Raw genomic sequence first — 25,880 nt, forward strand, 5'->3', positions numbered from 1 at the left:
GCATGTTGCAATTGTCCCAAGGTGTATTCCTTCCTCTGTGTACCCTGACTTCTTCCCTGCAGGGTGTCCCCTGACTTTAGCACAGAGCTGTGTGTCCATTAGCTGGGTGTGTGACATAGTCCTTCACCTTTGCACATGCATGCTGAGCGATGTCTCCACCTGCATCATTCGTGGCATCCTTGGTAGTCATTGTACTTGTGTATGTGGCTCATTGACATGACTTCATGTGTACATGTTTTCTTTTCTGCGCTACTCCCAGCCTCGCACACATGTGGTACATGTACTGCAGGGTCTTTGTGCACCTTACTGACATTTGTGGGCATGGTATCTGTGACTACTCCACCCTTTGCGTTCCATGGGCACCCACCCCTCCTGTCTCAGGGCACTGCTGGGAGTGTTAGGCACCCACCCCTCCTGTCTCAGGGCACTGCTGGGAGGACTCTGCACCCACCCCTCCTGTCTCAGGGCACTGCTGGGAGGACTCTGCACCCACCCCTCCTGTCTCAGGGCACAGCTGGGAGGACTCTGCACACACCCCTCCTGTCTCAGGGCACTGCTGGGAGGACTCTGCACCCACCCCTCCTGTCTCAGGGCACTGCTGGGAGTGATAGGCCCCCACCCCTCCTGTCTCAGGGCACTGCTGGGAGTGATAGGCACCCACCCCTCCTGTCTCAGGGCACTGCTGGGAGGACTCTGCACACACCCCTCCTGTCTCAGGGCACTGCTGGGAGGACTCTGCACACACCCCTCCTGTCTCAGGGCACTGCTGGGAGGACTCTGCACACACCCCTCCTGTCTCAGGGCACTGCTGGGAGGACTCTGCACACACCCCTCCTGTCTCAGGGCACTGCTGGGAGGACTCTGCACCCACCCCTCCTGTCGCAGGGCACTGCTGGGAGGACTCTGCACCCACCCCTCCTGTCTCAGGGCACTGCTGGGAGGACTCTGCACCCACCCCTCCTGTCTCAGGGCACTGCTGGGAGGATTCTGCACACACCACTCCTGTCTCAGGGCACTGCTGGGAGGACTCTGCACCCACCCCTCCTGTCTCAGGGCACTGCTGGGAGTGATAGGCCCCCAACCCTCCTGTCTCAGGGCACTGCTGGGAGTGATAGGCACCCACCCCTCCTGTCTCAGGGCACTGCTGGGAGGACTCTGCACACACCCCTCCTGTCTCAGGGCACTGCTGGGAGGACTCTGCACACACCCCTCCTGTCTCAGGGCACTGCTGGGAGGACTCTGCACCCACCCCTCCTGTCTCAGGGCACTGCTGGGAGGACTCTGCACCCACCCCTCCTGTCTCAGGGCACTGCTGGGAGGACTCTGCACACACCCCTCCTGTCTCAGGGCACTGCTGGGAGGACTCTGCACCCACCCCTCCTGTCTCAGGGCACTGCTGGGAGGACTCTGCACACACCCCTCCTGTCTCAGGGCACTGCTGGGAGGACTCTGCACCCACCCCTCCTGTCTCAGGGCACTGCTGGGAGGACTCTGCACACACCCCTCCTGTCTCAGGGCACTGCTGGGAAGACTCTGCACCCACCCCTCCTGTTTCAGGGCACTGCTGGGAGTGATAGGCCCCCACCCCTCCTGTCTCAGGGCACTGCTGGGAGTGATAGGCACCCACCCCTCCTGTCTCAGGGCACTGCTGGGAGGACTCTGCACCCACCCCTCCTGTCTCAGGGCACTGCTGGGAGTGATAGGCACCCACCCCTCCTGTCTCAGGGCACTGCTGGGAGGACTCTGCACCCACCCCTCCTGTCTCAGGGCACTGCTGGGAGGACTCTGCACCCACCTCTCCAATTTCACAATATGTACGCTCATGACATACACGGATGTGGGTACGCTCCATGCATTCGAGTTGGGGGTACGTGTCGTAGTTACACTGTTGGGGTGGGGCTACGCTCCATGCATTCGAGGTGAGGGTACGTGTCTTACTTACACTGTTGGGGTGGGGGTACGCTCCATACGTACGCGGGTGGGGGTACGGGTCGTACTTACACTGTTGGGGTGGAGGTACGCTCCATACGTACGCGGGTGTGGGTATGGGTCGTACTTACACTGTTGGGGTGGGGGTACGCGCCATACTTACGCGGGTGTGGGTACGGGTCGTACTTACACTGTTGGGGTGGGGGTACGCTCCATACGTACGCGGGTGGGGGTACGGGTCGTACTTACACTGTTGGGGTGGGGGTACGCTCCATACGTACACGGGTGGGGGTACGGGTCATACTTACACTGTTGGGGTGGGGGTACGCTCCATACGTACGCGGGTGTGGGTACGGGTCGTACTTACACTGTTGGGGTGGGGGTATGCTCCATACGTACGCGGGTGGGGGTACGGGTCGTACTTACACTGTTGGGGTGGGGGTACGCTCCATACGTACGCGGGTGGGGGTACGAGTTGTACTTACACTGTTGGGGTGGGGGTACGCTCCATACGTACGCGGGTGTTGGTACGGGTCGTACTTACACTGTTGGGGTGGGGGTACGCTCCATACGTACGCGGGTGTGGGTACGGGTCGTACTTACACTGTTGGGGTGGGGGTACGCTCCATACGTACGCGGATGGGGGTACGGGTCGTACTTACACTGTTGGGGTGGGGGTACGCTCCATACGTACGCGGGTGGGGGTACGGGTCGTACTTACACTGTTGGGGTGGGGGTACGCTCCATACGTACGCGGGTGTGGGTACGGGTCGTACTTACACTGTTGGGGTGGGGGTACGCTCCATGCATACGGGGTGGGGGTGGGGTCCGTACATATCCGTCCCCACGCTATGTGATGCTTGTGCGGGCCGTCCCCAGGCCTTTGCCACGTGGGTACGAGCCGTCCCGCCATTGTTGGGGTGACGTGGGTGTGGACGTGGTACGACTCGTACCCACGCTCTTCAGGCGTGGGTACGGGACGTACCGGTCTGGTTGTGTTGCCGGTTCGCGTCGTGACGGACTTCCGTTGTGGCGGTCGCTGGCTTAGCTGGACACGCCCCCACCCCCTCGTAGTGACCAGGGCATGGGAGTCAGGTATGTCCTGGGCATGTGTGCTGTGTGACTTTGGTGGGGGGTTTGTGGCCTACCCTGGTCCTGCCACCCCACCCCACCCCACTTTCCCCCCTCCCTTAGTTGTTCTGACCTTCTGCGGCGTCTGCGTTGGAACCTGTAGAGGAGGTCGACTGCTATGAGGGCCGGGATTACACGTAGGTTCGGGTCCATGTCTATCCGTCGCGTACGGGTCCTCCTTGTTCGCGTCGTCCTGTCTGTCCGTCGCGTACTGGTCCTCCTTGATCGCGTCGTCCTGTCTGTCCGTCGCGTACTGGTACTCCTTGTTCGCGTCGTCCTGTCGCGTACTGGTCCTCCTTGTTCGCGTCGTCCTGTCTGTCCGTCGCGTACTGGTGGTCCTTGTTCGCGTCGTCCCGATTTCCCGGCAGTTTTTGGCAGCCAGAAAATATTCACCGTGCGGGATGACGTCGGTGCGAATCGTAATTCCTGGTTCGTGAATGGCAGGCTGCGAGCGTCCCGACGTCAGGTCGGCGCTTTCCCGGATCGCATTTGTAGGTATATTTTGTTCGGTCGGGGTTTTTTACGATTCGTACGGAAATGGTGTTCCCGTGCGAATCGTAATTCCATGTTTGTAAATTTTGACGACCGGGTACGCGTCGGACGGAGAATATGCTCCGTCCGACGGTTCGTACCCGGTTTTTGCCGGATCGTAATCGGCCCCAAACTGTATGTAATCCATGTCTCTATGAGGGCAGACAGGCAAGGCAAATTGCATAATATTAATATACTGATGCCCTGCACTGTCTAATTGTCTAGTAGTAGTTAGTAAGTTTTACTTATCATTAACCATCAAGTTATCATCTTCATCATGCATGCATGTCCTTGTTCACCCTTAACAGATTTATGGATATGGTAGTCTACAAAGATTGTATTTTCTTTTGTTGTTTGTCCATGCGTACTGTTTTTCTTTATCAAACATTACCCCAAATCCCCTTTCCCAACCATTCCTCAAACCCTAACCCTCTTTCCCCGGGCTGTGTGATTTATTGAGGAGTGACTAAATTAAATGTACACCAATAATTGATCACACACTTGCTTTGGGGAATGTGGCGAAATCAACACTAATTCAATTTCAAGGCAGGGGGAGGATCTTCTTCTGGTTGCCCACCCATGATGATCAGTATATTTGCGAGGTAACTTTTTTAACAAAGGAACCTAATCCATCATCATTAATTGCCGGCATCCTATTACACACAGCACTAAGGGTTACGCTTGTGTCGAGTGTAGGCCTAGTTGAGTGACTCGACACAACTACAGTTTGTAACTTGTTGTACTAGGTTATTGTAGTGTAGTTCCTATATCCCTGATAGGCTCTGCGCATTGGAATAATATACACTATAGTTTTGACATAGGACTAAGGTTAGTATGTCTCTATCGAGCACATTGAACTTAATTACTTGGTTGTGCCAGCTAACTCAGAGGTCTCTAGATACTTCTCGAATATACAAGAAGGTATTAGTTTATGACAACCGCATAAACATGACAACTTTGTTTCCCTTAGAGTCGGAACAATCTCAGAAGTGTGGAAACAATAGATAACAGTTTCACTCAGTCAATCGTGCATGCTTCGTTTCTACAGAGTTGCACAGAAATAGAGAGACGAGTGTTTCAAATAAAAAAGGGTTTATTGAACAGTCTTATTTGTCATGCAAGAGATATGAACTGCTACAATCGTGAGACAGGATGCGAAGTACAATACGTACAGGGTTAGCAATAAGATAAAATAATACTGCAATAGCATGGTTTGTAGCTATGCCATATATTTATAAAAAACATATATAAATAACACAGGCTAAAATGGGAAAACTCATCTGATGCTTCTAAATATTTCGACCCCAGTGTACCTAACCTAAGTGTAGTATGAGGTAAGAAGTAGGTGCTGTTTTCTAAAGTATAGCTAGCTATAGTTTTAGTTTTGCTAAGAGTTGCCAAAAGTTTCTCTAAGTTCTAGTCTGCTCCTTACTTTAGAATGTGTGAGGTTGGAATCTCTTTCCGGGACTCGTTATCTAACACCCCGCAAGGGGAATAAGAAACACTGGAGCTGGATTCTCTGCAAGGAGGATGACAGCGTCTGGTCAGTGCATCAGGCGGGAACTCGATCTCCTTTCAAACTTGCTGTGGGGAACCGCAAGTAGGCAGTCGAAATGGATATTTATACCTTGAAGGTGTTTAGGAATGCCTGTATTGACGTAAAAGTCGGGCATCGGAACGTCATGAATGAACCCCTAAGGAATAGATGTTCATGCATAATAAATGAGTTCTTGGAGAAATCAATATCCAAGCAAGGGAAATTCCTGAAGGCTTAAGAGTCTGGTTTTCCAAGAACTCGTTGTGACGTGGATTGAAGGATGCAGGAGACCATGCCTATATTTGGTTAGCATGGACAATGCCTAAATAAGGGATGGATTTTCTATGCCTAAATAAGGGCAATATGAATTGTACCTATATAAGGGCATAAATTGGGAAACCTATATACGGAATCTAAATCTACACACAACACCCACTCCAGTTTCGTATGAACGACATTACTAAATCCCAAACATACTAAACATATCTAAAAGAGAGTATCGCATGATCAGCTAAAATATGCTAAACATATCTAAAAACATATGTCCTAAAAATGCATTAAAAACCATTGCTATGCATAAGGTGCTCTACATATTAAAAGCAATATTTCATTCTAAGCATATGTCTGCATTGGATATGCTAAAAAGAATGAACAAGAAATATATACACATGATGAAATGGCTCGTTAATACAGAAAAAAGGGCCGAAACCATTCCATATCAGGTTCACACAAATCAATTGTTGATGTGACAAGGTGGCCTAAAGTCCCTGGAAGATTTTCAAAGAAATCTGTTCTCTATGAATAGTTCTACTATAAGCAGATTACTGTGCCAAAAAATGAAGAAAAAAAAATAAAAATTTGGAGAAAACCAAAAATTAATCATAGGAAAAAAGTTCAAAAGTTAGTCCCTTGTCTGAAAAAGAATGAAGGCCAAATTCAGAGTCTCATCGGAACACTATGGGCCTAAATCAAAAGTCAGTGTGTGGCCCTGGAGAGAATGTGAAATCTTCTACTCCTGTAGACAAAACGTTGTCTACCATTTTAGATGAAAGTTGGAATATCTCGTTCAGAAGATTAACTGCAAATAGATGCGAACTATCGCTTTCAGCATTGGTTGCATCAGCAATGTTCGAATCGGATGTTACCTGCGTGCCTGATGTTTCGTCTCGTACCTCAGCAGTAGCAATTTGCATCTGTGAGATCTCAATGAATGCTGTTATCAGGATTGGTAGCCGCTGGGGACGGTGAGCAGCCAAAATATCGAAACTAAAATATCTACCTACACTAATATCGAGTTTTAAATATCGAAGGGACAGAATATCGATGTCAATAATATCTATGGACAGAATATCGATCCTAAGGTAAGTATTTTAATATCGATGTTAGTAATATCGAAGTTAGTAATATCGACATCAAATATATCGATTTTACTAATATTGATGGTACTAATATCGATATTTATATTATTGGTATGTATTTTATTATGTATTTAATATGTATGTGTTATATGTTTTTAGTTAAGTGTTCTACTGGTTTTAACATATATGTATACAATTTTTATATGTTAACAATGGTTTTTTAAGTCAATTTTCTGTTTTAGTACCGTAGCGGGTTGTGGGTTTATAGGGGAATAGGGTGGGAAGTAATTTAATTATATGGAATTAATTATACATTTTTAGGAATTATAAATTAATTTTAATACATTTTTGCATTTAAGTTCTGTAGCGGGTTGTGGGTTTATAGGGGAATAGGGTGGGAAGTAATTTAATTATATGGAATAAATTATACATTTTTAGGAATTATAAATTGATTTTAATAATTTTTTGCGTTTAAGTTCTGTAGCGGGTTGTGGGTTTATAGGGGAATAGGGTGGGAAGTAATGTAATTGTAATTAATTAATAATTTATTTTCATTTATTGGTATTGATAATTATATTATTGTTAATTAAGTATTAATTGGTAATTCATTTTTATTAATTGGCAATTAGTTTTAATTAGTTGATTAATTGATAATTATGTTAAGTGTATTATTTTATTAGTGGAATGTGTCGTGCGTTTATAGGGGAATAGTGTTGGAAGTAATTGAAATCTAATTAAGTAATTATTAAATTAGTTGTTGGGTATTGATAATTAATTAATTGGACAATAATTATTAATTGGTAAATATTTTAAATTATAATATTTTGGTTAAGAAAAATAATTAATTGTTGATTAATCATTAATTGTGAATTAAATATAATTAAATATTATGCATTGATATTTCAAATTAATATATTAATAAGTAATTATTAATTGGTAATTAATGTGTAATATTTATTATTTTGGCGTATGAAAAATATTTAATAGTTCAATATTTTTTAATTGGTAATTAATATTTCATTATTATTTTGCGGTATATATTTTTTTAAATGGTTAAATATATTTTAATTGGTATTTACTTTTTAATAATTCATATGTTTTTGGTTATGAAAAATATTTTATCGTTTAATATTTATTATTTGGTAATTAATATTTATTAATTATTATTTATTGGTATTTATTATTAATGTATTGTTAATTAATTATTCTTTGGTAGTTATGTTTGTAATAATTATTTATTGGTATTTGTAAATAATTTTGAGTTATTTAATAATTAAATCACTAATTATTTTAAATAAATATTTTATTTATAACTATGTTATTTTTAACTTCTACGCTATCCAACACTTTCCCTACTGTTGCACCCTCTGGAGTTGGAATAGTAAATTTTATCCCTACGCTATCCAATACTTTCCGTACTGTTGCATTCTCTGGAGTTGGAATAGTAATTTTTACCCCTACGCTATCCAACACTTTCCCTACTGTTGCACTCTCTGGAGTGGGAATAGTAATTTTTACCCCTACGCTATCCAACACTTTCCCTTCTGTTGCACTCTTTGGAGTTGGAATAGTAATTTTTACCCCTTCGCTATCCAACACTTTCCCTACTGTTGCATTCTGTGAAGTTGGAATAGTAATTTTTACCCCTACACTATCCAACACTTTCCCTACTGTTGCACTCTCTGGAGTGGGAATAGTAATTTTTACCCCTACGCTATCCAACACTTTCCCTACTGTTGCACTCTCTGGAGTTGGAATAGTAATTTTTACCCCTACGCTATCCAACGATTTCCCTACTGTTGCACTCTCTGGAGTTGGAAGAGTAATTTTTACCCCTACGCTATCCAACACTTTCCCTACTGTTGCACTCTCTGGAGTTGGAATAGTAATTTTTACCCTTACGCTATCCAACACTTTTCCTACTGTTGCACTCTCTGGAGTTGGAATAGTAATTTGTACCCCTACGCTATCCAACACTTTCTCTACTGTTGCACTCTCTGGAGTTGGAATAGTAATTTTTACCCTTACGCTATCCAACACTTTCCCTACTGTTGCACTCTCTGGAGTTGGAATAGTAATTTGTACCCCTATGCTATCCAACACTTTCCCTACTGTTGCACTCTCTGGAGTGGGAATAGTAATTTTTTCCCCTTCGCTATCCAACATTTTCCCTACTGTTGCACTCTCTGGAGTTGGAATAGTAATTTTTACCCCTACACTATCCAACACTTTCCCTACTGTTGCACTCTCTGGAGTGGGAATAGTAATTTTTACCCCTACTTCTATCCAACACTTTCCCTACTGTTGCACTCTCTGGAGTGGGAATAGTAATTTTTACCCCTACGCTATCCAACACTTTCCCTACTGTTGCACTCTCTGGAGTGGGAATAGTAATTTTTACCCCTACGCTATCCAACACTTTCCCTACTGTTGCACTCTGTGGAGTTGGAATAGTCATTTTTACGCCTACGCTATTCAACACTTTCCTTACTGTTGCACTCCCTGCAGTGGGTATAGTAATTTATACCTGTACGTTATCCAAAACTTTCCCTATTGTTACACTCTCTGGAGGGGAAATAGTCATTTTTAGCTCTACGCTATCCAACATTTTCTTTACTGTTTTTTTTTGGAGCTGGAGTAGTAGTTTTATTGTCAGTGCTATTTAATATTTTTTGTATTATTTTAGCTAATGTAATATATAATTAATTTTAACAATATTCAAATTAAATGTAATTTTTTAAATGTGTTATATATAAATATTTAATTGTTATTCATGTTATTGTTTTATGTGTATGATGTATTTGTAATTTATAATTTTTTTTACAAGTTATAAGTTATTAAAACAATTATTAAAATGTGTTATTAAGTAAGTATATATATTATATATTATATGTATATGTCTAATTAATGTTTTATTACATTATATATATTAATTATTAATTTTAAACATTATAACATATATTTAATTATGTTTATTTTATTTATAAGTATTATTTGGTTTATTTTACATATTTTTTTAACTACAAAATACTTTATATTTTTAATAACGATATTTTTGACATTCTATATTTTATTTTCGATATTTTTTTACTTACCATGTTGTAGATAGGATCTCGATATTCTTGTCATCGATATTTTTGTGTCGATATTTTTGTAGGTCGATTTTCTTTCCGTCGATATTCTGTCAGACATTCGCTGGGGACAACACAGAGCATGGGCCGTTACCGGGTCCAGCAGAGTATCGATATCCGTAGGCATGACTGATGGGAGTGTTAGACAGATGTCTAGCACACATTCTTCACCGCAGAGCAGGCAGCGTAGAACAGGTAAAATGCAATCTTGCCATATTGGTCTGAATGACAGAAGCCATATGGTGTTTAATTCTCGTAGATGAGGTAAGCCCAAAATTTGAACGATGCGCTCACAACACTTCATCTCCAATAGAGCTCTCTCCATGGTGAATTGGGTGTCGCTGGTGATTTGGCTTGCCATATCGTAGCAGTAGGAGCAAAAATAGGATAACTGCAACGAGTGCTAAAAGGAGCGGCAATCCGCCAAACACAGAGTGCATGAAGTTTGGAAATATGTCGAGGACTGCTTGAAAAGGTGCTAACAGTCCTGCACATACGTTCTTAAATACATATATAATACCGCCCGAACAGGGACACTTTCTCATCTCACGCGCCGGCGGTGCGTTGCAGGCCCGGTCTCCTGCCACAGCTGAACGGACAAAAACTGCGTACCTGCAGGATTTCCTGTATCTCCCTCCGGCCAAGCGGGGACGACTGAGGCTGCGATCAACACCCAGACGAGGCGGTGAGAAGTGCGAAGTATCCCGACCAGAGCCTAGCTGAGAGAGCAAGATACGAGGTATACAGAGACCCGCCAGGTTCCGAAGTTCCGAGTCCAGTCGAGTCGAGTCCAGTCCGGTCCAGTTTCAGTTCCGTTCCGAGGCCTTCCGTTCCGAGCTACCCGGTGAGTACCATTACCGGGGAGGCATTTAACGTGCACATAGTCTGTGCCGGTCAAGACGGGTTTGGGTACACAAATCCGGTCTGCACTGTTTTAGCAGTGTATCTGTACTGTTTAGCAGTATATATAGTATGTCTTGCATATAAATAAGTACTATCTAGTGTCAGTATTATGTCAGTAACTAGTTTTCTATTAGTTATCATTGTTCGTAAAACTGTTAAGTGTTAAATGTTTTAAAATACGTTCTATATACTGTGGTGTGAATGACTGTTCATTATTGTGTTTTTTTTGTATAAAGTGTGTTCTAGTAATAAGGTCTAAAAATGCCGCTCTTTTCGAAACTAAGACAGATCAAAACTAGAAAAGGTGTACTCGAAGAAGCTGTTCCCATCCCACCTAGGGACACTCCAGGGTACTTTATGTATCATAAGCATGGCCTAGATGCCGTATTATTTCTTGATTTATGGGTGGACTACACCAAAGAATTACCAGAGAGTCAGAGATGGCCCGCAGCGGGGACCTGGGATGCAGATTGCATCATGAGAGTAGAAGAAGAATTATGGAAAAAGAAAGCCAGACAGTCACAGAAAGATGCCATTGAATTATGGCGTAAAGAATCATATAGACGTACAGAAAAAGCACTCAGACAGGAAGAGAAAGGTAGAGAGAATTCAAATAAAACCCGAGAAAATCTATTACTTGAGGAAGGTACCCTAGTAAAATCAGAACAAGTAGATAGACAAAGAAACGCTCTTATGAATGGTATGTATCCTCTTCTGGCCGAAGGGTTACCTAAGGCCACTCCGGAAATACCAAAAGACTTAACTCCTCCATTACTCCCGATAAAAGCACATCCCAAAACACATCCCAAAACAGCAAAGGACGTTTTCCTTTCCTCCTATTTAGATGACGCAGCGCCAGAGTATGCTAATGCCATACCACCCACACCGCTTGCCGATGGTGTTCAACACCAAGAGCATCCGTCTGTATCCCCGCAACTACAAACTCCTACACAAGTTCCAACAGGCCCGTCCGTTTCTACAGTTTTTCCCGCATCTACAATCTCTATCCTACGCCCAACGAATCCTTTCGTGCCTAGCACCTCAGATGGTGCTACAGGAGGTACGACAGAGATGTTTGCCACACCGCCGCGAAATAAACAGACCCTTAGAGATTTAGCACTCCAACGTACACCCCAGCTAGCGACATCCGACATGTTTAAAGAACAGCTTGTGGATTGTAGATACGACCCAGTACCAGGTAGACAGGATAAATTGCTCATATCATCACTACGTATAAGACGAGCTACATTATATTTAATGACAATACCAGGAATGGGTGAACACCTAGACGAAATATATCGCTTTGTCCAAACAGGGCAAGGTCCAGAAAGTATTAACGAAGCTATGGAATACCAGAAAGTGGATGTCCAAAGACAACTACTACGTTTTTTCATAAATTGTGTAATTAGAAATATAGACAGGCCGGGGGCAGATCACGATACCATGCAAAGACTTGCCAAATGGGGTCAGAACATATCAGAAGAGAAACATGATAGACAGGCGTGTATAATCGCCATGTGTCGAAAGATCCGCAAGGAAGTAGAACGAATACATAAAGAAAGACGAGAAACAGACAGAGTGGAATCAGAAGAGGAGGAGGAGCAAGAATCAGAGCAATTAGAAACGATAGCTTATGTAGGTAGAGGAAGACCCCATAATAATACTAGAGGCTTTAATGATCCGATACGTCCAATACGTCCAGAATATAATAGACATTTTCCAAACCCCATGTTAAATACAAAATCCCCTGAACACCTATTCCAAGCCGCTGACAAATTACTCCGAGATCGAAGGGGGTACCACATGCTCGATTCCATGGACGAACAAGAATTAGCCAGGTCAGCAGTACAATGGGCTGACAGTCCCGGCGAATACAATGATGATGTACTTGCACACACGTTTCTGAATCTTGACCCATATGAACAGCGTTTAGCTAGTATATACATGATTCAACACCTCCTTATATTATATAAAAGCCAACACTCCGATCCAGGACCCTTACCTGACATATTGACAGAACTACTCACGAATACATGGAGAGGGTCAGGTACTGATTTGATTAAGGAAATTCTAGAATCCCGAAACCAATATTTAAATTTCGTATGCCCAGAACACGTTCCAGTTCCCATTATGGGAAGAAAAATGTATCACATAGATAGACAGAACCCGTTACGCGAAGTACACCCAATCAGAGGTGCCGGTGATAATTTTACACGCGTGTTTGTGTACACGCCTATAACTAAATTGGAATTATTAGAAATGAAGAAAGTAGTACCCAGCCATGACAAGGATCCAGCAGGTTTCCACCGTGAGATAAAAGACATGTTACTCATAGGAGAGTATACCTACCCCGACATTATGAAAATATTAAAAGTCCTATTACCCGCCGGTGTTTATGAGAAACTCAAAGAAAAGGAATGGGAGGTGGGAGACCAAAAGATAGATTGGACAGCATTAGAAAACGAAGAAAAGGCCAGAGCTGCAGGAGCAGGGCTTGGGGAAAAGACTACAGCACTAGCAGGATTACTAATACAGGTACTGCCACGTTTATTAACTACGAAAAAGGAAGTCTGGGGTGCAATCTCAGCCTGTAAACAAAAACCAGATGAAGACACTAGTGATTTCTATTCCCGATTTGAAAAATGTTTTAGTATAAATAGTGGCATAAAAGCCAGTAGTGAGTCATATCCACATCTGTTTGTGACAAAATTAGTTGAAAATTCTCTGCTACAAGTCAAGAATAGAGTATTGAAGTTCGAAAGTACCTGGCAAGGTAATACCCCATCACAGATGTTACAGATGTTGCAATATCACCACAATAGAATTAGAGAAGAACAAGAACACGAACAAAGACGTATGAAAGATACAAAAATGAAAATGCTTGTTGCACAGTCAGTTCCAGCCGATAGTCATCAAAAGGGTGATTCCGCAGGTCCTGCGAAAGGGACATGCAACTATTGTAAACAACCAGGTCATTATATACACGATTGTCCAGTCCTGAAACATAATATTGCCACAGGTAGAACGCATGAGAGACCACGTCCACCTAGACAGGTTCAGAATCAACAACAAATCCCTCAGAATGCACAACCTAGGTTAGCTCCGCAACAACTATCTCCGCAACAGGCAGCTCCACAACAGATCGTAGCACCACCACAAGCGCAGCCTATTGCTGCAACACAAGCAACAACACAACAGATGTATCAGTATGCACAAACAGATTATCCCGATTATCAGCGATACTCATGAGATAGCCTAGAGAGGGAAGTAGGCTTACCCCTTATTGAGGTTCCTGTAGACCAAGAGGGACCTTATGTACATAGTGAACTATTAGGGGAAGACAGAAAGTTTTTACTTGATACAGGGGCAAGCAGAACAACTATAAGACGCAGTGAAGTTCCAGGGGCACCCCTCTCAGGCTCACAGAATATTTCCCTTGGATTCTCAGGAAAACCTATAATCAATGACGTAACACAACCTCTTCCACTTACAGTCGGTCCATTGACACGTACTACAGATTTATTGCTTACTAAATCATGTCCAGAAAACTTGTTAGGCATAAAAACATTGAAAGCTCTAGGAGCCATAATATGTTGTTCTCCGGAAGGAGTACGATTATTTTTACGTGACTTTAAAGGTCACTACGTGTCCAGAGACATGGATCACCGACTGCAGAATTTACCTACACATTTATGGGCACAAGGCCCCACTGATGTTGGTTGCATGAACATTACACCATATCGAGTTACACTGAAAACAGGAATAGTACTACCACGAATGCGACAATACAAGCTATTGACTCAGAAGCAACGTTTTTCACTGTAATTGATCTCAAGAATGCTTTCTTTAGTGTCCCAATCGATCCGGAAAGTCAATATCTGTTCGGTTTTAGTTTAAATGGACGAAGCTTTAAATTCACACGCGCACCTCAAGGATTTACAGAAAGCCCCAGCATCTATAGCCAAGCACTGAAAAGAGAACTTGACAGTATCCACATGCCAGTTAACACTGCCTTGCTTCAATATGTCGATGATCTGCTGATCACCGCCCGAAGCGAACCTGAATGTGAGACAGCGTCACTGACGGTTTTGAAATTTCTGGCTGACAAGGGGCACAAGGTGTCCCCTTCTAAGCTGCAATTCTGTGTCCAGCGAGTTGGGCACTCGCTGTCCAAGGAGGGAAGGCAGCTTACATCCGACCGCATCCAGTTAATTGCTAACATGCCAGCACCCAAGACACAAAAGGAGGTGCGGGCTTTTATAGGCCTCACTTCATACTGTAGGCAGTGGATCCCTCAATATGCATTTCTAGCAAAACCACTCATCCAGTTGACAACACAGGAGGCAGCCACATCGATGTCCTCCCTTGGACTCCAGAACATACACACGCTTTTGAAAGCTTAAAGAAAGCTTTATGCCAAGCACCTGTCCTAGCAACACCATGTTACAGTAAACAGTTTACACTCTTTGTTACAGAACGCGAAGGTACTGCCTTGTCAGTACTCACTCAGGAACAAGCAGGATCACACAAACCATGTGCTTATTTCTCTAGTACATTAGATCCAGTAGCTCAGGCACTTCCAGCGTGCCTGAAATCGGTGGCAGCAACAGCTTTAGCAATCAGACAAAGCGATGCCATAGTGCTAGGACATCAATTGACAGTACAAGTACCACACGCAGTAGAGGTTCTATTGAACCGCACACAAACACAACACTTGACTATAGCGAGACTCACCGGTTACGAATTGACATTGTTTCAGCCACACATAGAAATCAGACGTTGTAATACGTTAAATCCTGCCACACTGTTACCAGTAGGCGGAACAGATCCATTGGCACATGATTGTGTCGAAGTCATTACTATCACGACGAAACCCAGACAAGATTTGACAGATATCCCTTTGTCAGATCCAGACTTGACATTGTATGTAGATGGGTCATGTATGAGAACAAGTACAGGAGAGTTAGTGGCCGCTTACGCAGTCACAACAGACACTGAAGTCATTGAAACAAATTGTATTAACACTTTGTCAGCTCAAGCAGCAGAGCTCACCGCTCTGACACAAGCCTGTATTCAAGCCACAAATAAAAATGTCAATATATACACAGATTCACGTTATGCATTCGGAGTCGTCCATGACTTCGGCGTACTGTGGCGAGAGAGAGGTTATTTAACTTCTCACGGTGCCCACATCCAACACGGACCCCTCATTCAAGCCCTATTAGACGCGATTCATCTACCTACTGCAATATCGATTATGAAATGCAAAGCCCACACAAAAGTTACCGATATCATTTCTCAGGGTAATGACCTAGCTGACAGAACAGCTAAACAGACTGCTCAGAATCAGACTCACACAACTGACACGACAAAGACAATAGTTCCGACACCAACACATTGCATGACAGTTAAGGATCCCGCCCTTGATGTAATTGACATACAGACACATGCTACACCAGAAGAAATAAAGAAATGGACTGAATTAGGATGGATCCAAACAGATCAAGGATGGATGACGAAGGAAAAATCTATATGGTTTCTTCCCGACTCAATGGTCCAAGTCATCATTAACACTATACATAGTCCAGCGCACCTAGGAGAAAAAGCTATGCTAGACAGCATTCAACACATTTGGTTCAACAAACATTTGCGAGCAGCAGCTAAACAAAAAGTTCGTACCTGTATGATATGTTGTCAGTTTAATCCAGGTAAAAGCATCCCCGTAGAACAGGGTGGATTTCAAACTCCCGATCATGCTTTTGAAGTCCTCCAGATGGATTATATCCAGATGGAACGATGTCGAGGATTCAAATATGTTCTCGTAGTTGTCTGTGCTCTTTCCCGTTGGACAGAAGCATACCCGGTTTCAGATTACACTGCCCCGACTACTGCCAAACAGTTAGTTCGAGAATTCTTCCCACGGTACGGTTTACCACGTGTTGTCTACTCAGATAACGGCCAGCCGTTCTCATCCGAACTAATGAAACACGTTTCCCTTTTATTAGGCTACCAATGGAAATTCCACTGTGTCCGACATCCCGAGGCGGCAGGTCTCGTGGAACGCCATAATCAAACTCTGAAAATTAGATTGTCCAAAATATGTAGGGAAAAAGGAGTCGATTGGATAGTAGCCTTACCAGTTGCGCTCTTTTACATGAGAATGGTAGCACATTCTCGAACAGGGCTATCCCCGTACGAGGTGATCTTCGGTAGACCACCAAATATGTGGGGGACGCCTATACCTCGCAAAATCACTGATGTTGACTGTAATATGCGGACAGATTACCTGGCTTCCTTGATGTCTGCACTACAATCTTGTCGTTCACAGGTATCCGCAGCTTTTCCCGACAATACTGAGGTGAAGCCCCATGACGTGGTTCCTGGGGACCTGGTGCTGGTCAGGAATTTTGACCGGAAGACCCAACTGGATCCTAGGTGGAAGTCACCGAAGTTGGTTCTACTCACCACAAGGACAGCCGTGAAAATCGAGGGACGGAAAGGGTGGTTGCACTCGAGTCATATCAAGAAATTTTATGGACTACCATCCAGTGTAGATACTCAACCCTGTATTCCCTCACAGACAGACTCAAAGCTTCCCTTGGCTGAATTAACAAAACCAGAACTTTACAAACTAAAATTGAGGTCTAGTAAGTCAGACAATTTGATTGTTTAAGTCCTCTCCAAGGTGAATCGGTTGAATTTGTCTCTGACATGTATCCTCTAGACCGGAATAGAGAAAGAAATCATCAGATGCAGCTCAAGAAGCATGCGTATTGTAAATCATTTCGTAGTCACTGCACAGTAACATTATTAATTTTGTTTTTTCTAAGTCTTCTGATCATCATTGTCAGCATACTATTGCACATGTATTACCCTATTTTTAAGCGTGCTTACAATATAACTGCAGAACATTCTTTTAGCGAATTACCTCCACATGAATTGTCTTATAGATTTGCGCTGCGCAACAACACATTCATTAATATGTTACATCATTCCCATCAAACCAGCAATGCCACAAATTGTTGGATATGTGGCCGACTCCCTCCCTATCAGAACTATAAGGGAGTTTTGCCCCTCTTTCCCTATCCATTCACACACAATGGCTCCTGTGGAGCATGGTTTAGTTTGATTAATTCCCTAGATTCAAATTCCGCAGTTTATCAAGACAACTGGGTATGGGGAAACCTGAACTTAGTTTTGCTTAAAGTCTGCTACCCTAACAAGGAGGGACTTCCCAAAAGAACAGGAACTGATCTAGAAAATGAAGTATATGGATTAGGTAATTTTACACTTAACCTCATGATCCTGAACGTTGAATCTGAAGCTACACCAATCTTGCCCGCCATGTCAGTATTCCCAGTAAAAGGGGAATTATGTGTAAGAAAGAATGGTTCCATACGCATGGGCCATAGTAAATGCACCACTGTAATAAAATTCAGTGATCAAGGCAAGTCTACATTCAGAGCTTCTCGCCATTCCTACTTTATATGTGGCCAGACCGCATATATACGTCTACCTTTAGATTGGGATGGTACCTGTTACATAGCATTCCTTCTACCACCTGTTTTCCTAGCCCCTCCTGATTATCATAGAAATACCCATTTAGTACACAATAGACAGCAGAGAGATCTCCCAATTGTCGATTATACTGAAACAGCATGGGAAAAATACACAGATTTCAATAAAGGTTTCTTTCCCTATATAGGTACAGTTACTAATAGTAAGCTCATACGTAGATTAACCAGAACCCTTGAAGCAGTAGTGAACGAAACTATTTCCGCCTTAGGCAATTTAACAGAAGAGCAGTCTGCTATGCGGATTGTTGTGCTTCAAAATCGTCTTGTCCTTGACGTCATCCTGGCCGATAGGGGCGGAGCTTGTAGGGTCATCGGATCAAGTTGCTGCATTTTCATACCAGAAAATTCACCGTCAGTATATAAAGCCATAACTCGCCTTCATAAGATTGTAAGCCAGATACACCAGAGTCCAGGCACCTGGACTTGGTCCGGTTGGTTCTGGGGCGTGTTGTCAGCCTGGGGATGGAGAATCCTATCCTTCCTAGGTATTGGCTTTCTCATACTATTCAGTTGCTGCTTATGTCTACAATGTGGGCCAGCGATTTGTGGTCTGTGTGCCACCTCGTGTATCCCACATCCAAGTTTTCGCTCAAGATCCCGGAAGAAGAAAGAAGAACAAATGATGCTATATGAACAGATCGATGGATTGATGAAGATCGATATCTCCTGAGGGTCCGTAGGGGACAAGGAGGGAATGAGGAAATATGAATTTTGTGATCAGTTATGTCCCCTATCGTAGACCCCAACGGCTCCATGTACATGCTATAAGTACATGTATGTTCCCTCCTGCTCCAGTTTTGAAGACGCAAATATATGTGCGTCCACCGTCAACATGTCCTCTTTCAGAACCACCATGAATGGGTCAGATATTCCATTCCTAAGTATGAAAGGCCACCGACTTTATGTGGTTCACTTTCCACATTTTACAGATTCAGGCGAGTAGGCCCGAATTCTGTCATCAAGCCTTTTCCTGCCTTCTGCCTCTGAAAGCTCCAGTCTGAGCCTGCATCTGTGTCCATGAACTTTGTCCTACTCCCTGCGCGGCTAACGGTGCCTGATCCAGCCTGTCGCCTGCCAAGAACTGTATTTCACCTTCAAGATTATCTTCTCCGCTCCTCATCCGATGCATTCCTGTCTAGTAGTTTAGGTAAACATTCCTCCAGCTACCGTGCACAGGGCCAGGCCTCGCTGCCCTCATGCAAGTAATTCATAGCCCCGTTACCATTGAATATTCCTACCCCCTCGCATCTAGTGTAGACACTTAGACGCTTGTACACGCACTAACAGTCAGTATAGTCAGTATAGAATAGATTCTGTCCTAAGAGACCTCTTTTTTGGATAACACAGTTCTTTAAACATAGGATATTAGATATGATTTGGGATTAGGTTGACATAACCCCAGACTTCTGTCTCCACATGTAGAGCTAAATGTCAAGTCCCCTTCACCCTTTAGTTGCACGTCAATCACACGTCATGCGGCTGCGCGCGCATCTCTGCCAACTATTTCTGCTGACATTGCAGGATTCTCTTATGGATCCACCCACTTGTGACATCATGCATGATGACATTTATTAAATTACGCCCATGTACCGCCTCTATTAGTTACGTATGCACCTTTTATCTACACTATCAGCTGTTACGCCTCTTGCATCTGTTTCACTGTAATGTATTTTCTATAAAACTGCCTATCTGTCAATAATGTATGCCCTTCCTTCCTGAACTTTCGTGGTGATGGAATAGAATGCCTACAATTCGAATTGTATTCCTTTGTATAGGAATAAAGCCTTTTAAAACCTCTAATACCACGGATTCTGCCTCTTATATTTACTGAGTTATTCTTAATAGACTTTACCGCATAAAAAATAGTACCGGTAACGAAATATTTACCACAGTACCACCGTGAACCTACACCCCAGTACGTTCGAGCCCCACCCCCACCCCAGTACGTGTCGTACCACCGTCCATGTACACCCCAGTACGTTCCAGTCGTACCCCCATCCCAGTACGTGTCGTACCACCGTGAACCTACACCCCAGTACGTTCGAGCCCTACCCCCACCCCAGTACGTGTCGTACCACCGTCAATGTACACCCCCCCACCCCTGTACTTGTCGTACCAACGTCAATGTACACCCCCCCACCCCTGTACGTGTCGTACCACCGTCAATGTACACCCCCCCACCCCTGTACGTGTCGTACCACCGTCCATGTACACCCCAGTACGTTCCAGTCGTACCCCCACCCCAGTACGTGTCGTACCACCGTGAACCTACACCCCAGTACGTTCGAGCCCCACCCCCACCCCAGTACGTGTCGTACCACCGTCAATGTACACCCCCCCACCCCTGTACTTGTCGTACCAACGTCAATGTACACCCCCCCACCCCTGTACGTGTCGTACCACCGTCCATGTACACCCCAGTACGTTCCAGTCGTACCCCCACCCCAGTACGTGTCGTACCACCGTGAACCTACACCCCAGTACGTTCGAGCCCCACCCCCACCCCAGTACGTGTCGTACCACCGTCAATGTACACCCCCCCCACCCCTGTACGTGTCGTACCAACGTCAATGTACACCCCCCCACCCCTGTACGTGTCGTACCACCGTCCATGTACACCCCAGTACGTTCCAGTCGTACCCCCACCCCAGTACGTGTCGTACCACCGTGAACCTACACCCCAGTACGTTCGAGCCCCACCCCCACCCCAGTACGTGTCGTACCACCGTCCATGTACACCCCAGTACGTTCCAGTCGTACCCCCACCCCAGTACGTGTCGTACCACCGTGAACCTACACCCCAGTACGTTCGAGCCCCACCCCCACCCCAGTACGTGTCGTACCACCCTCAATGTACACCCCCCCACCCCTGTACTTGTCGTACCAATGTCAATGTACACCCCCCCACCCCTGTACTTTTCGTACCACCGTCAATGTACACCCCCCACCCCTGTACGTGTCGTACCACCGTCCATGTACACCCCAGTACGTTCCAGTCGTACCCCCACCCCAGTACGTGTCGTACCACCGTCAATGTACACCCCCCACCCCTGTACGTGTCGTACCACCGTCCATGTATACCCCAGTACGTTCCAGTCGTACCCCCACCCCAGTACGTGTCGTACCACCGTGAACCTACACCCCAGTACGTTCGAGCCCAACCCCCACCCCAGTACGTGTCGTACCACCCTCAATGTACACCCCCCCACCCCTGTACTTGTCGTACCAACGTCAATGTACACCCCCCCACCCCTGTACGTGTCGTACCACCGTCAATGTACACCCCCCCACCCCTGTACGTGTCGTACCACCGTCCATGTACACCCCAGTAGTTCCTGGCGCACCCCCAACACAACCTCCTAAGTACGGAGCGCACCCCATGCCCCAACATCACAACCGCATGTACGAGTCGTACAAAGCCACACACAAGGACATAATCGTTCAACCAAATGGCCCATGTACACACCGTACACACGCTCAAAACGCACGTACACAACAAGGACAAAACAAAACAACACAAGAATACACCATTCGAAAGGCACACAGCCACTAAACATGGCCAACAACCACTAAAATAACACAATCACTGACCTGCAACTGTCAAAAACAAACAGAGGCCCAATACACCACCACTCCTTATAACACACCCACCCAAAATTCAAACACTGCCACACCCACCCATGGACCAATGAAAAGGGCCCACACACACAAACCATGAGCCTTTGCAACAGACTCACTGCTGCCAGACACCACAGAACCAGACTACAAGCTACACCACATCTTACACTTGCACACCTTCACATGACCACCCTCACAAACACCCTCTCATCACATTCACACACACACACAACCATCCACACCCCCCCCAACATCCACACACCCCCCACACCCACACCATCCCCACCCACACCCCTCACCATGCCCACTACCAAGAATCCAAAGTTCAGTCACCGAGAGTTGGAGGTCCTTGTTGATCAAATCCTCAGAGTCGAGCCACAGATCTTTGGAACATTGGTCAGAAGCACCAGCCAGGCAGCCAAAACAGCCATGTGGCAGACCATCGTCGATGCTGTGAATGCTGTTGCGGACACCAGGAGGACCAAGCAGGATTGCCAGAACAGGTGGTACGATCTGCGGAGGAGGGTCAGAGCCAAGAGGCAGGAGGAACACGACCAGGCCAACGCCACCGGAGGAGGGCCCTCCCGCAGAGCCGTACAGTACCATCCCTGGGAGGAGAGGGTGATGGCCATACTGCCGGTGGAGGCAGTTGAAGGAGTAGAAGGACTCCGAGACCCGGGTGAGTACACAAACAACGCACCTCACATGGGGGGAACTGCAACCACAACCAAAATCAATAACAGGCACGCAACCACCACAAGCCATCGCATGACTCAACCACACTCCATGAGCAGGCACATGCCACTGCTGCCACCATGCCCCCATGCACCCAGCTGGACAATGTCAAGTCACAGGCCACAGAAGACAACAACACATGACACGGTAACCCGGATGGCGGGAGGCTGGGCACCAAAAATCACATAGTGCGACTCCAAAGCAGACAACAATGCCCTCTGCCCATATGGCCTAGGTCACAGCCAGACAAACACTGTGTCCCAACACAGGAATGACTTGCCAGCAAATGGCGGACGCCTTGCATCAACACATGGGGGTGAAGGCACTGTTTTGCACATGACAGCAGCTAATGAACAGCCAACATTGTGAAAGAGTGGCAGCACACACCACCACAGCAGCAGCGCACAGACACACAGCAGACAAAATGGGTGCCTGGAGATCAGAAACAAACTCACATCAACAGGCCAAGGGCCACTCAAAGATCTGCTAACAGTGTGTGCCCAGGAAGCTGGGCCAAGGTGACAGAGGGTGACACACGGAGGGAGGGAGAGGGGGACACAGAGGGAGGGAGAGGGGGACTGAGAGGGAGGGAGACGGACAGAGGGAGGAGGCTGACACACGGAGGGAGGGAGGAGGCTGACACACAGAGGGAGGGAGAGGGGGACAGAGAGGGAGGGAGAGGGGGACAGAGAGGGAGGGAGACACAGGAAGACGGACAGAGGGAGGAGGCTGACACACAGAGGGAGGGAGAGGGGGACAGAGAGGGAGGGAGAGGGGGACAGAGAGGGAGGGAGACACAGGAAGATGGACAGAGGGAGGAGGCTGACACACAGAGGGAGGGAGAGGGGGACAGAGAGGGAGGGAGAGGGGGACAGAGAGGGAGGGAGACACAGGAAGATGGACAGAGGGAGGAGGCTGACACACAGAGGGAGGGAGAGGGGGACAGAGAGGGAGGGAGAGGGGGACAGAGAGGGAGGGAGAGGGGGACAGAGAAGGAGGGAGACACAGGGAGAGCAAATCAGTCCTTTGGTGTGTGGGAATGTCTGCTCGTCAGCAGGTGGACTGCGTGCATGTAGACAAGGGTGGCCAGTGCCAGAACCCCCCTCTTCATCATGGCAAAACGCAGGGCCATGTCACAACCTGTACACGAGCACAAGGACAGCCACCTGCATCATATAAGTGTGTGGATCCACTCCATGTGCACATGTACAGTGCTACAAGGAAGGCGCAAATGCATGGCTCGCCACACATGCACACTCCACTGCTGACTGCAGTCACACTTGACGCAGCAAGTAAGACTGTGCCACACATAGTTAAAGGGGCCAAATTGGTGCCCAAGGGACACACCCATGCACAAGTGCACTGTGAGTGGAATGCAAGACAGATCCTAATTCCAAGAGGAAATGTGCCAACTTTGTAACGGATGAAACATGGATGTTGCATGGATCAAAATTAACATTTTCTCTCTCACACACAGGTCAACGTCGTGCTGCACCCCCCAACACTGGGGGGAACACTCACAGGACCCGGATCTGCAGGAGACCGATCCCACCGGCAGCGACCACTCTCACCACTCTGCGGACGACCCCGACCGACCTGGCCCCTCTGGTGTCCAACCACCTACAGCACCTGCGTCAGGTACAACCGTGCCAACCACCACCCCCACTCCTGCCACATCCCAGGAGATACCCAGGATCCCTGCCCCAACACCACAATGCAGCCAGGCTCGCCAGGAGGGACACGGTGTCCCGGGCACCCAGGAGGAGGCAGGCGACAACGCCAATGCCACCCCTCAGGGGTCCCGGAGACCCGATGTTCCCACAAGTGCAGGCCAGACGCAAGTGGGCAGGGGTGGTGGGAGTGGAGGACGGCGGAGGCGCGTGCCTGACCAGTTGGCTGGGGATCCGGTATTTTCCCATGTCCGTAACATCCTGGACTCATACCGGCAGGACACCACGGGCATGGCCCAGGTTGTGTCCGTCCTCGAGGGGATCAAGGTCCAGCAGGCCCAGCAACATGCGGAGCTAATAGCCTGTCTACACGTACACCAACGGAGGATGGAGGACAGACAGGCTGAGCAAGTGACGGCGTCCCAGGGGATTCACGCTGCACTCCGTCGGATGGCCGACACCATGGCCGACCCTCCCTGTGCCAGAAGGCGGAGAACATCACCACCCACAGGGAGGGATCATGAGGAGGAGGAGGAAACATCCGACGGAGCATCCCAGACGTCGTCACGGCCTGCTGCTGAGGTTCCCCGCAGGAAGCCGGGTCGTCCACGGAAAGGACCGTGAGGGTGGCTGCTACATCACCATCTCCCAGGACACCTGGCCTGGCACCTGGCCCACTGGAGCAACAGCATCACAGCATCAAGAGACATTCTCTGCCACATGGCCCTGCTGGTCACTGGCTGACCAATGTTGACAAAGACTGTGGCATGGACTCTGAGGATTTCCAATGGCAAGGACACCAACTCCCCTACTGAACTTTGGATTCCCCAATCCCGGAAAGCCCCTCACTTTGTCCCCCCCCCCCCAATAATAAATCACACTATTAAGAGTAGATGCCTGCTGGTAGCATTATTACCTAACATGTGTCTTGTACAGTCTAAACATGCCTGAGTCATCTGTTCACTTCAACCATCCACACCCTGGGGCCTGAGTCTGGCACAGGACACATGGGTCACAGTTTATTAGACAAGACAGACATGGAGCACCATACACACCCGTGATGGTCAGAACCAGCTGAGGGGGTGGCCGAACAACCGTGCTGACAGACACATTGAGTACAGCAACAGTCATGCGCAGAGGTCAGGGATCCTGGCCCGTGTCCTGGGGGGCACCCAGGTATGTGTAGACAGGTGGCAGAACCATGTCCTGCAAGCTTGAGTCCGGTGGATGCAGAGAATGGGGTCATGGACAACGTTGGATGCATGGGGATGGCACATGTCACAATACCCACACAGTCATGGACATCATGCCCAATACACAGTCTCAGCACACACACACAGCTTGCATCTTGCCACTCGACACATTGACACATAGCCACAATCAGGGAATACCATGCCAGACATGCAGGATGCACCGTGCCAACACACCAGCATTGACTGAGAAGAGGCACCTTGGAGGCATAGGGACACCTTTATTAGTCATGTTTTTGGGATTGCAGAGGCAACTTGAAGTACACATGAACACATCATGTGGAGTAACATGTGGCTCCAACACTGGCACCCCCCTTCTGCAGCACAAATGCGTGATAGCCATGGAACTGGCACACAAGCGTCGGCTAACAGCTAAACACCCACAGCTGCTCACGGAGAGCCTGCCATACACCATAGATCCGCTGATGTGGAAGTCCCACGCCATGTCAAGACAATGTTAACCGTATGTGTCCGAGGGCAGTGTCACACACATTGATGCCATCATCACAA

Source organism: Triturus cristatus, chromosome 5_1 (assembly GCF_964204655.1).
Source record: "Triturus cristatus chromosome 5_1, aTriCri1.1, whole genome shotgun sequence".
NCBI classification, from domain to species: Eukaryota; Metazoa; Chordata; class Amphibia; order Caudata; family Salamandridae; genus Triturus; species Triturus cristatus.